The sequence below is a fragment of the Alexandromys fortis genome, unplaced genomic scaffold (genome assembly GCF_014885135.2).
Source record: "Alexandromys fortis isolate MF-2015 unplaced genomic scaffold, M_Fortis_MF-2015_v1.1 scaffold_3, whole genome shotgun sequence".
Taxonomy (NCBI): domain Eukaryota; kingdom Metazoa; phylum Chordata; class Mammalia; order Rodentia; family Cricetidae; genus Alexandromys; species Alexandromys fortis.
Genome location: NW_026067909.1, coordinates 12,889,972 through 12,905,433, shown reverse-complemented (window position 1 = coordinate 12,905,433; position 15,462 = coordinate 12,889,972). Strand labels below are relative to the sequence as shown.

Below are 15,462 nucleotides of genomic sequence, written 5' to 3'. Positions count from 1 at the left end.
CCGGGCAATTTGCCCTGTGTCTTGATAACCAGCACTGGGCTGGTCACATGCTGGCTGCCCAAGCTCCTAAGATGTCCCAGAAGAATCAGGAGGACATCTCCCTGAATGCCTCTAGCGCAGCTCCTGGAGCCAGCTACTGCTCTGTGTCTGGACAAGAGCAGCCTTGAAGCCAGGTGTGCTGGCACAGGCCTGCCAGCTCGGCACTGGTGATGTGGAAGCAGGTGATGCTGGACTTCCTTGCTGGCCGCAACCACAACGCAGATTTGATGTCAACCTCAGCTTGGAAACCCTGTCTTAAAAACAACAAACAAAACAAAGCTAAGAAAAGGTCTGTAGAGATGTTCATTGGTTAAGAGCACTGACTGGTCTTACAGAAGACCTGGGTTCAGTTCCCAGCAACCACATGGTGGCTCTCAAATGTCTATAACACCATCTTCTGGCCTCTGAGGACATCAGGCATCTGGTATATCTGGTACAAATATTTACAGGCAGTCAAAAAAAAAAAAAACCACCACCAACAACAACACCCATACACATAAAAATGAATAAATCTTAAACACATTCACATAACTCACACATACATACAAAGAGGGAAGGAGAGAGAGAGAGAGAGAGAGAGAGAGAGAGAGAGAGAGAGAGAGAGAAAGGGGGGGTCTGGGGGGACTGGTGTGAAGTTTTCCTTTGTTGGTGTCTGGGAGGAGCCAGAGGAATCCCATTGGACAGCCTGGACTCAGAGCCTTCCTCCTGCTCCATGCCTGGACCCCAGGTTCCCTGTTGGGTGTGTCCTTCAGTGTGTCTTCCCCTGGACAGCCCCTGCACTGTAATTCTCTAAATACACAGTTGAAGTGTATGAATGGGCTTGCCTCTCCTTGACACATTGGCTGGCCCATACAGAGTAACTCTCTGAGACTTTGACGTCCCCCGTATGTGAAATTCTAAGGCCAGATCAGAAGCTCAGTGGAGCGACCCCTACCAAGACTCCTGCCACTGCTACCATCAGTGACCAGATCGTGGCACCACCATAGGGACCTCAGGTGCCTTTGAGAATAAAGGACTTCAGTGGCCCAGTAGGTGATCTGGCCCAGGCCCTCTCTGTGGTCCTGGCTGACTTTGGCCTGTTCCTCAGTTGTCCCTAAGGCACCCACATTCCTGGCCCAGGGTCTTCCTCTGGGCCCTATGCAAGGGTTCCTGGGTCCTTCTACCCACCCTCCACTCTATAGTTGGAAGGAACTGCCTTCACCCCTACCTCAGACCCCACCCAGTTTCATTCCCGGGATGGAGGCCTTGGTAAAGGTGGGCTTGTACTGCTGGCCACCCCCTGGCCTGCTTCCTACAGCCCTCTCTTGTTCAGTGAGGTTTCCCTGAGCCTTTAATCACTGACCTTCTTGGCCTTGGGAGTCCCCAGACCCTCCCTCAGGCTATGGGTGGACCCATGGCTTGGTCTCAAATGCCCCCCTTAGCAGAGGGAGCCTGAGTGTGTGCTGTGCTGGGCTAGAGCTGGGCCTCCATTGCAGTCTGCCTGGGCTGGGCTGAGGCTCTGACCTCTTACAGAGCAGGGCCTAGCAGAGCTTGCAGGGGGTGGGGGGCATAATATGGTAATGGACACCCTGTTAATTGCTTCCAAATGGCCAATTGCAGCCGTTTGACTAATTGGTCTCTTCCAGTCCCCACTCCCTGACCTGGACACCCCCAGACCTGGCCCAAGCCTGTCTAACACTGCTTCCAGGGCCTCTGCTCCGGAAGCTCCCTCCTCATCTGATCTGTACTTGGCCTGGACCTCTGCCTCTAGCCCCTACACCTAGAGAGAGAGAGCTAGGGAGAGGAGGGCCAGGCACAGTGCCTTGTGATGTCCCTGCCTCTTGGCCCCAAACTCACTCTATACTCCACCACCAAAAGTGGGGGAAAGAGACCAGCTTGCTTGCTGGGTGCTGACCTGGGGTCACTGTACCCCTGAAATCCTAAAAGTAGGCCACTTTAGCCCTACCAGGTGAGAGATGAGCTGACTGGCTCAGGAATGCACAGTTGGGAGATGGGAGTCACCTGTGTGCCTCAGCTGGCAGCATCATCAGCAGGCGGGGGCTGAGTTAAGCATCCTTAGCATCCTTTAGTTGAGTCTCTGGACCTTTGCTTCTGGTGCTGCATGGGTGGTACCCTAAAGCCCAGGCTCCAGCTCAGTGGAGCCTTCCTGCTTGCTATGAGGGACCAGTCTGGCATTCCCACAGATGCTGTGGGTCATGGTGGGAGATGAAGAAGGACCCTGGACCACACAGGGGTGCAGATGGGCTTTTTCAGCCAGCCCAGGACCATGAATGACAATGGTGTATCTTCAGATTCTCCCGGATATGGACACACATGGGCAGGTTCCAAGTTCCATTTCTACCCAGAGCCCCGCCCACAGGAGGCAGGGTGGATTTTCTCACTTCCTAAGTAGGTAGAGGAACACAAGTTCCTAATAACCAGAGCCTCCCCCCAGACCAATAGGACTCCACCAACTGAGGTGGCAACATAATGAGGACTCCCCCCCACCCTCTCTCCTGGGTTTTTTGAAACACTGTTTCTCTATGTAGCTGTCCTGGAACTCAGTTTGTAGACCAGGCTGGCCTTGAACTCAGAGAGATCCGCCTGCCTCTGCCTTCTGAGTGCTGGGATCAAAGGTAAATGCCACTACCACCCAGCTTAGTGTAGGGCTCTTAATACCACATGTTCCAGGAGCTATGAGTCCACCTGGGGAAGGGAAGAACACTCCTGCCCCATGGGTACTTGAGCCTGCGTGTGTCCAAGAGCAGTACGGGCTGCTGGATATAGAGAGTACCCTTCTCCAACATGCTTAAGAATCTTGGGGTGGGTGGGTTCTGCTCCAGATGTGGCAATGAGAGTTTGGGCAGCAGGTAGGGGCAAATGGGTGCAAGGTGGTAGCTTACAAGTTTCTGTCAAATTTATTTTTCCTTGTAACTTGTTTGTATTGTTTCAATACCAAAATACTTTATTGAGATATTTAACTTAAAGTAGATACTTCAATCACTTTAAAAATATTTATTTTTATTGCACATATGAGTATATTTCTGCATTTATGTCTGTGTACCATATTATGAAGTGCACATACATGCACTCTGAAAGTCAGAGAAGGGTGTCAAATGTTCTGGAACTAGAGTTACAGATGGTTAGAGTCACCATGTGGTTGCTGTGACTCAAATCCAGGTCCCCCGTAAGAGCAGCCAGTGCTCCTAACCGCTGACTCATCTCTCTAGCCTTTCTCTGCTTTTTTTTTTTTTTTTTTTTTGAGACAGGGTCTCATGTGGCTCAGGTTGGCCTCAAACTCACCACCCAGTCAAGGATGATTGTGAACTTCTGATCTTCCTGATTGCAGCTGGGATTCAGGTGTGCATTACTGTATGCAAGCTTTTTTTCCCCCTGAAATTTTAAAAATATTTATTTATTTATTTATTTATTATGGAAGGAGGCAGCGGTGGGGGCGTGTATCATGGCTTACATTTGAAGGGCAGAGGTCTACTGGGTGTCAGTTCTCTCATTCCTTAGTGATTGGGTCTTAGTGATTGAACGTGGGCCGTTAAACTTGGCATAAGTGCCTTTCCTGGATGACCGGCTTGTCTGCCCTTTGTTGAGTACTTTCAGTCCCTGGTTGGTTGATTCCTCAGTTACAGAACTCTTGGACACAAAAGGGCCACCATACTGAAATTCTTCAGACCAATAGCACTTGAACACCAACCCAGTTGAGATTCGGGCACATGGCTGTGTGAAGTGGTTGTGAGCCCATGTTCCCTTCCAGGCCTTAATTTCCTTACCTGTCAAGTAGAAACAGGCAGCTGGTCTAGGTGGTTCACACCTCTGCTTCTAGCACTCGGAATGTAGAGGCAGGCATCTCTGTGAGTTCAAGGCTAGCCTGGTGTATATTGCAACTTCCAGGCTAGCTAGGGCTACACAGAGGAGGGACCCTGTCTCAAAACAAAACAAAACTCAGAATTGTGGTAAACTGTAAATGACAGTCTTGGGACAGTGTGGCCAGTGGGCTGTGGTCCTTGCTGTGAACACATGGAATTAATTCATAGAAGGATCTGGAAGATAATCAAAACAGGAGATCTCCAGGGTAAGGGTATAAGAAAATGGTGGGACCTGCTAGGTGTGTTGACACATACCTTTGAGTCCAGTACTCAGGAAGCAGAGGCAGGGGGATCTCCATGAGTCCGAGGCCATCAAGCCCATCAGGTCTACAGAGTGGACCAGTCAGACTGCACTTGAGACCCTGTCTCCAAACAAACCAAGGTGGGAGGGAGCTCCACTCTTGGGCCAGAGGGAGAGCTCCTGTGTGCTAGGGAAGCACCCCAGCCTGTGCATGGCTGTTGTTACTTCAATAACTAACAAGACAGTCACACACTTCCTGAGCTGTCACTCATGAAGCCCAGATGCACCCAGGGACAGGATTTGGCCCTGGCAACCAGATGGGCTCTCTGGCCCCCCTAGTTAGTATTGCACAGAAATGGATGAGGTACACCAAGAGTTGGGTGTGTGGCCCTTCAGAGTTGGGGGACTTGCTTCTGGGAGCAGACACTGAGCCTGGGGCTACCATGCAGATTCTTTCATGCAAATGATTTAGTACCAAGAAGAGCAGTCCTTCTAGGGCTGGGGAAGATGGCTCAGTGGGTAAAGAGCTTGCGGCACAACCAGGAGGACCTGAGGACCCGAGTTCAATCCTAAGTAATCCATGTAAAAACTGAGCCCCGGGGAGCTGGAGACAAGAGGATCACTAGGGCTCCCTGGCCAGACAGCCTAGTTACTCAGTTCCAGTAAGAGACCCAGTCTGTAGCCAACAATGAGGACCCTAAGAGAGACATACATGGATCTAATCTATGTGGGAAGTAGAAAAAGACAAGATCTCCTGAGTAAATTGGGAGGATGGGGACCATGGGAGAGGGTTGAAGGGGAGGGGAGAGGAAGTGAAGGGAGCAGAGAAAAATGTAGAGCTCAATAAAATCAATTAAAAAAAAAGAGGCCCAGTCTGAAAACAATGTGGGGTTTGGGTTGGAGAGGTGACTCAGAGGGAAAAAACATGTACCACTCTTGTCAAAGTCCCGATTTAGGTTTCTAGCATGGACACTGGGTGACTCACAACTGCCTGCCACCTCATCCCCAGGGAGAAGCAAGGTCTCTGGGCTCTAAGGGCACCTGAATTCACATGAATACACACATGCGCAGATACAGGCACACATGCACATGCATGCATGCACTCACACATGCACACGTGCACACCCCTCTCCTCCTGCTGGATATGCTGGATGCCCAGAGTCCCTTGCTTTGAGGCCACTTCCAAATTTTACAACAAAGCTGACCCTAAGAGATGAATTCAGATCTAATGACTGGAGGGCGGGTGGTTTAAGCAAAGCCCCACTTGACTTCAAGAGGGAACCTGGGGCCACCCAGGACATGGCCGCTTCATTTGTCCCGAGCATGCACAAGGTAGCTAATTGGCTGACATTGTTCTCTGTTGAGTCTCAAATCCTTTGAGCCCTGGATTCTGCGGCAATGGGCTGAACTCAAGAGGGCCCAGGCCAGTCTCCCTACTGGGCTGTTCAGAGGTACCTGTGGCCTTGCTGGGGATAGGCTGTCTGGGAGTCACAATGGCCTTTGCCATCCTGCTTTCACGGCCAGCCCCAGAGGCGCAGAGCAGGATGGGAAGCCTACCAGCCTTGCTTTGCTCTCCAGGTGGAAAGCAAAGCCATAATCCGAGCCAAACACCCTGACCTTTAACCTCCATGCCATACTTGTTCTCAGGGTGGGGTGGGGTGTTCCTTTGGGGTGCAACCCCCCCACAGCATCCCTGTCAATCTCCCTCCCCTTTTGTCCCTTTGTCCCTACAGCATTTGATCTCACCTGGGAGGAAGGAGTGGCCTCCTGACCTCTACAAATTGGCTGTTGGCCCCCACCCCACCCCCTGCAGCGGCCTTTAACCCTTCCCTGGCCTGCCCTGCTGAGTCTGCACTGAAGCCTGAGGTGCATCACGGCTGGCGACTGTCTGCCCAAACATTCCTTCGTAGGCACAGCCACATCGCAGGCCTTCCCTGTTCTCCCCTCCCTCCTGTGAGAGCATCACAGGAAAGCATGAGAGACATAGGTTCCAACATCTACTCTCGGCAAAAACAGAAGGGAAGTGCGTGGCTTCTAGGAACTGGGCTTTGTCTCCTTGTCTGGTGTCTTATGTCCCCTGAGATGGCAATGTTCCTAGCTGCCTTTTAATGGAGAGTTTATGTCCCCTCGACACTCAGTGGCCTCAGTCACGACACACTCCCATCCCCATATTCCTAGAAGTATTTTGCTTATGGCTTTTGACTTTCAACTCAGCCTTTCCCAAGTCAAGAGAAAGTCCAAACTGTATAGCTTGACACCCACTTGCTGGTGACAGTGCTCGGTCCCAGGGACAGGAACAGTCAGGCACGAGTGGACATCCCCTCAGTCTGTTTCATTCACACAGACATGCGTATTTATTTGAACAGCAACACTGCTGAGGTATAAGGTACCTCTGCCCGCACTGGTCAGGTTGCTGCCTTAGACACCCTGTCTCTTCAGCACTCAGCAGCTGCCACCACATTCTAATGGCCATTTAGAATGTCATTTTATTATCTGTCTATCTATCTATCTATCTATCTATCTATCTATCTATCTATCTATCTATTTGTTATTTTTGTTTTTGAAGGGTTTCGCAGACCCAGGCTGGCCTCGTAATCACTGTGTAGTTGAAGATAGCCTTGAACGCATGATGCCTGTGCCTCTGCTGCTGTTATTATAGGCACCATCGTGCCCTGTGCTGCAGTACTAGCGACCCAACCCAGAGCCAGACAAACCCTGCACCGACTGAGCATAGCCACAGCTCTATGAGAGAGCTGTTTAATCTGCTCTCCCCACTCCCCAGTCCAACATCACCCCTTCCCTCCTGGACCCCAGCTGCTCTCAGTGCCCCTCACCCCCCTCATGCATTTGCCTGCTCATACAGTTCATACCAGAACTTTTGTGAACGAGACCTTTTTTCTTGAATTAAGGAAAGCGCACATTTCCTTGCCTAGCCCCCCTCAGCTCCTATAATCACCCACAGGTTGCCAGGAGCATGGTGGTGGTGGGCCTGGCCCTTTCCTGAGGCTCCCAGAGTGTTTGTATAGAGTTTCTCAAGGCCCAGGCAGAGCTGACCTGACTTCACCTGAGCTGGACTCTGCAGCCCAGAGTTGATGCTTTCGGGGAGGCTCTCGAGAGACTGCCCGGTTCTAACTGGCCTGACCACATCCCTCAGTGAGCCATCGGGCATATCTTCACTGTCTTCTGGACAGGATTTGGAATTGCCTGGGAGATGCTCCACGCATATGAGGGTGTTTCAGGAGAAGTTTAACTGAGGGGGGAGGACCCACCCCGAGTGTGAGGGGTGGCATCCGATGGACTGGGGTCCTTGGCAGAATCGTAAGGAGAAAGTGAGTTGAGCATCAGTGTTCTTCTCTCCACTTCCTGACTGTGGCTGCCATGTGATTCCCCCACCACGAGGGACTGTGCCCTCAGGGGGCCAAATCAAGCCCTTACCCCTCTTCCTTCAGCTGCTCTGTCAGGTGTTTGGGCCTACTGAAGGAGCTCAGCTCACCAGAGATCCTTCCCAGCACAAGCCAGGCAGGCCGTCCATTGGGTCCTAGGTCTATCCTCCCTTTCAAGGGTCTCTGCATAGCCCCAACTGGGCGTGAGGCTGGCCTCCCTGACTCAGTGTCTTCTCCCACTTCTTTTCACGTTCACACACAGGGCATTGGGTAGCTCTGGAAGCCTCTCCACCCACAGGCAGATCTTCTCATTGTCCAAGTCGGCTGCTGAGATAAACACTGGCAGAAGCAGCTTGGAGAACGGATGAGTTTCTTTCAGGAAACTGTCCTTCAGAGAGGGATGTCAGGGCAGGAAGCGGGAGGCAGCCTTGTGGAGGAACGCTGCTTGCTGGCTTGTTCTGTGGCTCAACCTGTTCTCTTTCTTTTTTCCTTTTTTTTTTTCTTTGTTTTTTTTTTTTTCGGTTAATTTTTCGGGACAGGGTTCTCCGTGTAGTCCTGGCTGTCCTGGAACTCACTCTGTAGACCAGGCTGGCCTTGAACTCAGAGATTCGCCTGCCTCTGCCTCCCAGCATGTGTCAAGTTGATAGCACTTGACAGAAATAAAACTAACCAGGACCAGGGTGGGTGGTGGCGCACACCTTTATTCCCAGCACTTGGGAGGTAGAGGCAGGCAGATCTCTGTGAGCTCAAGGCTAGCCTGGTCTACAAAGTGAGTTCTAGGACAGCCAGGGTTGTTACACAGAGAAACTCTGTCTTGAAAAACAAACAAACAAAAAACCAACAAACTCAGTTAATGAGAATACTACTTCAATTAACCAATCAAGATAATCCTCCCCCACAGCTGACAAATAAGATTTATTATGATGCCTTCTGTCCGCTTTAGGGCTTCCGGGGTTCCTCATACCTCTGAGGAAGGAAGGTACTGGTGTAATTACTCAGCTCTGTATAAACTCTCTCTGCCCCAGGATGAGACTCCATAGCTGGCTCCTGGGATGGGGAAGTGCCTGGAACCAGAGGCGGTCCAGGTTGGGAAGGGTGCCTTTATCTCTCTCTAGGCCCCGAGTGACAGGCATGGAAAGATGTCTCAGAGAGGCACAGCCTTCTTCTCCACGAGCCTCTTGTATGAGCGCTCTTCCCATACCTGGCTCTTCTTCTTTCCTGCCTCCAAGATAGCTTCCTAAGCACCCACTCAGCACCTACCCCTGTCTGGAGTGGCCTGCCCCCTTCGACTCCTCCTAGATGTGACTAGCTGCCCCCAGTGACTAAGAAGATCAGAGGCCTAGAAATGGCAAGACCCATGTTATCTAAAAGCCCATTGTGTGCTGTGTTCCCCAAAGCTTTCCCATTGCACACACCCCAGAAAGCAGGTCCAGTGTCTCCACTGTACAGATGAGGAATCTGGGCACTGAGCTGTCCAAGAGTGGGGTCATTCTGAAGCCAGGGTCTATTTTTCTATCTGTGTGTATGTACACATGTCGTTCATGTGTGTGCTCAGGTGCACACTCATGTGTGTGCTTACATATGTGGAAGCCAGACATCAACATATAGTATCTACCCAAATCACTTGTCACGAGAGAGAGAGAGAGAGAGAGAGAGAGAGAGAGAGAGAGAGAGAGAGAGAGAGAGAGAGAGAGAGACTCACCGAACACTGGGGGTCCTCCAGTCTCTGCCTCCCCAGGAGTGCTGTACCGTGCCTGGATTTTTACATCACTCTGGTGGACACATGTAAGCAAGCATTTTCCCAACTGAGTCATCCCCTCAGCCCTTAGGGACTGAGCCCTGGCACTGTGCCCACTGTGCGGAAGACCCCTGTGCACTCCTTCAAGAGAGATGGCCTTTTATGTGTGCAGCTCTCTTGTGCGGACCAGGACTCAACAGCCAGGACCTCAAGGTCCTTGGTATACTGGGTCCACAGAGGCTGCCCCTCAGCTTCCTTTGCACCCCAAGTCTGCCAGCTCTACCCCCAAGAGGATTTGATTTGGTACTGGGGAACCCTGCAGCTCAATGCATACTTCTCTGGAGGTTTGCAGTGGGCTGGCCCTTCAGCAGCTCCCAGACTCTGGGAAATGGTCGATTGAGTTACATACTGCACAGCCCGCTGCCCAGCTTCTGCCTCCTTCGTCACATGAGGTCACAGTGTCCCTTTGCGTGGGTCCGGTTACCCACCGGACATTCCAGCATGCCCAGAGAAATACCATTCCTCTTTTAGGGACCGCCGAGCATCAAAGCCCTGCACAGATCACTCTTATTCTCTGGGAGGAGATAATGGCTCCTTGCTTCCATGCAGGCACCCGACCACAGCTCCAGAGTCCAGCAGGAATTTGGAAGTGACACTTTAAAGAAAGTCATTCATGGGGAAATGAGTTATTTTTGTTGCAAAGACAATGGGGTCGGTGGACATTAGAGTGAAGAGAGAAGAAAGGTCGCTCCTGCCCCCCACCCCTCCCTGCCAATCACTCTGGCTCCTGGGTTTTGTGTCTTCTTTGGCCGCAGGTAATGGCTGGTGTCATGTTTTCAAGTGAAGATGTGTATATATCTGCTCCTCCATTTGAGAGGATCCACATACGATTCCAGGTGCTCCTGGTTTCTGCCTTTGCATTCCCTGAGGGGCACACAGTCCTTACTCTCTGAGCACTTCAGTAAAAGTCCTGAAGGAGGAGTGGGTCCAGGTGATGCTCCACCTTTGCCAGGAGCACTGCCTCCCGCTGCTGAGCATCTGTAGGCAGGTTGCTTGAGCTCTCTGAGCTTCAGTTTTTCTGGGGAAAAAAAAAAAGTGTAGCTGGTCCCTACCCACTAGGATGGTTATGGGATTAAATGAGCTAATATTTATTTGAGACAGGGTCTTTCTATGTTGCCCTGACTGGCCTGGAACTTGCTGCATAGACTAGGTTAGCCTCGAATTTACAGAGCTCCACCTGTTTCTGCCTCATGAGTCCTGGGGTTAAAGGCATACACCACCATGCTCACCAATATGTCTCTGTTATTATACATTTATTATTGACTGATTGATTGTGTGTATGTATATGTGTGTGTACATATATGCATGTCTCAAAGCTGTGTGGAGGTGCTCGCTTCGGCAGCACATATACTAAAATTGGAACGATACAGAGAAGATTAGCATGGCCCCTGCGCAAGGATGACATGCAAATTCGTGAAGCGTTCCATATTTTTGTCCTGAGTTCAATTCCCAGCAACCACATGGTGGCTCACAACCATCTGTAATGGGGTCTGATGCCCTCTTCTGGCCTTCAGGCATACACACAGACAGAATATTGTATACATAATAATAAATAAATATTAAAAAAAAAAAGCTGTGTGGAGGTCAGAAGATAATGCTGTTTGATTGAGTGTGAGATGGAGGAAGGGATCTCCCTATTGTTGGCTAATGCATGTCTGCCTGTAATCTCAGCACTCAAGAAGATGAGGCTAGAGGATTGTCATAAGTTGGGAGCTAGCCTCAGCTACATAGAGAGTTCCAGGCCAGCTAAAGCTAAAGTGGAATCCTGTCTCAAAAGAGTCAAAAGCTTAAACCCAAACAAATTAACAAAACTTTCATGATATAGAGTTGTTAAAGTCTGAGAAGCTGGTGCAGATATGGCAGTCTTTCGGCGTGAGTAAGGAGCAGAGGTGGACTTCTGTTTAGAAACCCTGAAAACCAGGAACCCCCGCCCCTTTGTATGATTCCTTACTTACAGTTGAAGCCAAAGGCCCAAAGAGGTAAGGAATCAGAAAAGTTACACAGATACCCCTGGCTTGATTATCCTGGGTTCTATAAGAAAGCAGACTGAGCAAGTCACGAGGAGCAAGCCAGTAAGCAGCACCCCTCCGTGGCCTCAGCATCAGCTCCTACCTCCAGGTTCCTGCCTTGCTGGAGCTCCTGCTTTGGCTTCCCTCAATAGACTATGATGCGGATATGTAAACCAAACAAACCCTTTCCTCCCTAACTGTTGCATACATGACTTGTCTTGAAATAGAGAGCAAGAGGTTCTAACGCTTTTGGTCCTGGTATTTCAGCAAAGCAATAGTAGCCCTAATTAAGACGGGGGTGGGGCAGGGCTTGTTCTAACTCACTGGTCCAGCTCACAGTCCATCAGGAAACTCACATGCAGGAAACTCAGGGCAGCAAAAGCACAAAGCATCTGCTGACATCACCCTTACTCTCTGAGCAGAGAGAAACACATTGATGCATGCATGCTCCAGCGGTGTTTTTTCTGCTCTTACCCAGTCCAGGGTGACCCAGGGCGTGGTGCCATCTGTACTCAGTTAACCTAGGAACACCCCGCAAGCCAACCTAACCTAGACAAGTCCCCCACTGCTCTGCCCTTCCCAGCTCATCCTAGGTTGTGTCAGGTTGACAGAACTACCCACCATGGACCACTAGGAGGTTCACACAGCCGGGTCTGGTTCATCCCTGACCTGCTGTCCACACAGCCTGCTTTTTTGAGCTGACCTGAGTTTCAGGGCTGTTGTGGGAACTGTGTGAGTGACTGTTAAACAGCCTCTGAGAAACAAGGTGTCTGTCCCCACTGCTGCTAACAAGCCATTTTGGGCCTCAGCACCCACAGTTGAGCACGTTACTTCTGATTCCACCAGTCAGAACAAGGGGAACGACTGTATGCCAGCTCTCTGCTTGGCCACAGCTGGAAGGACAGGAAGCTTGAGAGAAGAGGACAACAGATGGAAACAGAAGGTGAGAAGGCTGCTTGGCTCCCGTGTGTGGTGCTGCTTCAGGCTTAACCAGTTGGGGCTGGGGCTGCCATGCTGGACTCTGGGGCATGTGGGGTGGCGGTGGGGGCTTTGGCCTTAGAGCAAGCTTTGCTACGAAACAAAGCAGGGGCCCTAGGGCTTTCTGGGAGGGGGGAGCCTCTGTTGCCACCGGCAGTCACTCCCATCCAATCCTGTTTGTTACAAACAAAACACAGTTACCACGGCTTGAGAGGAGGGGACACAAAACCACTTCTCCATGGGAGGAGGATCAAAGAACTTATGTCATTTTTTAAAACCCCATCAAGACTCTACCCGAGGACCAGTGAATGACAAGGGTGTCTTCGTATCCAGGACCTTGTTGCCAGGGGTTATATGAGCTGATGGAGAGAACCCAGATGCCCTCAGACCAAGGACAGTCTCCATGACACCCATGCTCTGTGCCATGCCCTAGCAGATCATCCACGGGCACCTGCCCTCTGCCTTCTTGGCAGCATCCCTGTGTCCCAGGTTTACCCCCCACCTCTAGCTGCCCTGCCTAGCCAATGGAACATCTTTTCCTGCCTAGGGTGTCAACTAAGGTGAGACAAACTACCCAGGCACAGACTTTCCTTATCCAGTTCTGCCAGTTTCAGAGTGGTTTTTGTTTGTTTTGTTTTGTTTTTTTGAGACAGGGTTTCTCTGTAGTTTTGGAACCTGTCCTAGAACTAGCTCTTGTACCAGGCTGGCCTCGAACTCACAGAGATCTGCCTGCCTCTGGCTCCAAGGATTAAAGGCATGCGCCACCACTGCCCAGCTTTAGAAAGTCTTAAACTCTGACCCTCAGCTGCCTCATTCCTGATACAAGACAGCCAGCTGTTGCTGCCAGCAAAGGGTCAGTCACCTGCCAGCCTGCTGCACAGGATCCATTTAGCATCTGACTGGTAGGTGACCACAGACCCTGCGGGCAGCATCACAGAGAGAGCAGACAATTTCTCCGGGCCCTCCAGACAGCTGTCCTCTGCTCTACCTCCACGCTGTGGAGCAAGCCTGTGACATTCTGGAGGGATGGTGGCCTCAGAGATCATTCATAAGGACTCCTCCCAACTCTGCTTCCTTCCCCAAACTTAGCTGGGTCAAACACCTGAGACAGCAGGGCTAATCGTGTGGCGGGGTGGCCTTATGGTCACCCACCAGGAGTCAGAGGTGTCATTGTCTCTGCTTTATAGAAAAGGAATCTGAGACTCAGAACCAGGGCCACTCAGGGCCTCCTGGGCACCAGAAAGAACCCATGATCTAAAGTCAACTGAGACTCTCCCAGCCAATCCTTTCTTGTTCTTTCCTGCCTCTGCCACCCAGAGTCTGCCAAACTAACCTTGGCTATGTACTATCGCCATGAGCCAAACCTCGAACGGCTTTATTTGGTCTTATGAGTTCTTTTCTTTAAAGATAGGATCCTATGTAGCCCAGTCGGCCTTCTGATTCATGAACTTTTTATTTGAGACAGGATCTCATTTAGCTTAGGATTGTCTGTGTAGCCCAGGCTAGCTTTGAAGTCTGCCCTCCTGCTTTACCTCCTGAGTGTTAAGAGTATAGATTTTTATATCTGTGCTCTGTTCATGAGCTGAGGACTGAACTAAGGGCCTTGTGCACACTAGGTGAGCCCTGTCCCTACTGAGCCACATCCCCAGCCCACTTCGTGGAGGAGGCTCTGAAGCCCAGGGAGACAGGGCAAGGGACCGAGTCTCCCTTCCTTGGCCAGTGTTGGGCCAGACCCACTTGGCCTCAATCCTCACGTTCTTCTTTCCTGTACCAGGCAGAACAGGTGGACAAGGAATCTTTATCCACCCTCATGGTGCCTGGAAACTGAGGTATGGAAATTCTCTAGTTGGCACAAGGTCCATGGGCCTGGGAGCTCACGGCACTTGTTTCTCCAAAGGTCCTCCACTGTGGTCTGGCAGGTGTGCAGGCTGAGAGTGTGGTGGCTCTAGTGGCCCGCCTCCAGGCTGACCCAGCTGGCTCAGGCTGGAGACAAGCCATTCTGCCTGGGAGCCTCCAGGGGCCAGAGAAGCTGCTGCAGCCTCCTGTGGGAACCAAGAACAAAGGCCAGGTGAGGAGCCAGCCACCACTCTCCCCAGAACAGACCCCCGGCTGGCAGCCCGGCTCAGTGTCATCCTTGAGAGTCAGGGTCACAGGCCAATCTTCCCTCCTTTCAGAGAGCCACTGGGAGCTCTCAGAGTAGCTTCCCCTTGCTGAAGCCCCTCGAAGCCCCTTTGTTGTGATGCTCTCTTACAATATCAAAGCTTCAGGGCCACAATGCCACTGAAAGCTGAGTCACCTAGGTTCTGTGACACCACCAGGTCCCTCTGCCGCAGGTCTGCTCCCAGCGCCAGATGAAAAGGAAAACACCAGCCATGGGTGGGACGGCGAAGCTTGGGGAGGCCCCTCGATGCATAAAGGGGCCTTGTTTTCAAATCAAAAGGGCTGAACAAAAAGCTAGGAGAAGAAAGGGCAGTCGGGGCAGCTGCTGTCTGGCGCACCTTTCTAGCCCGGGTGCCAGGCTGGCAAGGCAGCCCCTCCTCCTTCCTCCATAGCGTCCCTTTGGGCCCAGACTACTGCAGATCTGGGTCCAGGAGAGGGGACGGCTGGTTTTGTGGGGTGGGGTCAGAGTCAGATGAGTGGTCAAGCAGCTGTACCTTCCGGAGTCAGGGACCAGAGAGAGAGTGGAGGCCTGGGCAGGCAGCCTGGCAATTGGGAGATTGGAGGTCTAGGCAGCCTGGCACCCGTCCCTAGCAAAGCAGCCGTCACACTGACAATGGCATAGAGAGAGGGTCAAGAGTATCACTGTAACAACCCACCTGAGCAGACATTATGGCAATAGTTAAAGTGTCCAAGTTGGGTGACCAGTCCCTGTGATGTCCTCAGTGGCAGAGAGAGCAGGAATGTTCAGGAACCATCCTCTCACGTCAGTGTCAAGCTGGACACCCACCGACCTTTCCTCAGACAGTAACGTGAGCCTAATCCACATCACAGGAAGATGCCTAAAGGTCAGGGGAGCACCTTTAGCTGGGGAGCTAGACAGCCAGATCTGGGGCCAGAGCCAGGTCACCAGGCTAGTGTACTGTGGATGAGGTAGGAGGTCAGTGTGGGGAGGAGGCCATGCTGCCAGAGCAAAGGTGGGAACCAAGAACAAAGG

General features: G+C 51.5%; 1 non-coding gene across 1 annotated transcript; it reads left to right on the top strand.

Moving 5' to 3' along the window:
• The first annotated feature begins 10,647 nt into the window (after positions 1-10,647).
• LOC126498948 (U6 spliceosomal RNA) lies at positions 10,648-10,754 on the top strand. The gene has a single exon (XR_007590926.1). It is a non-coding gene; the product is annotated as a U6 spliceosomal RNA (small nuclear RNA).
• Positions 10,755-15,462: the final 4,708 nt, after the last annotated feature.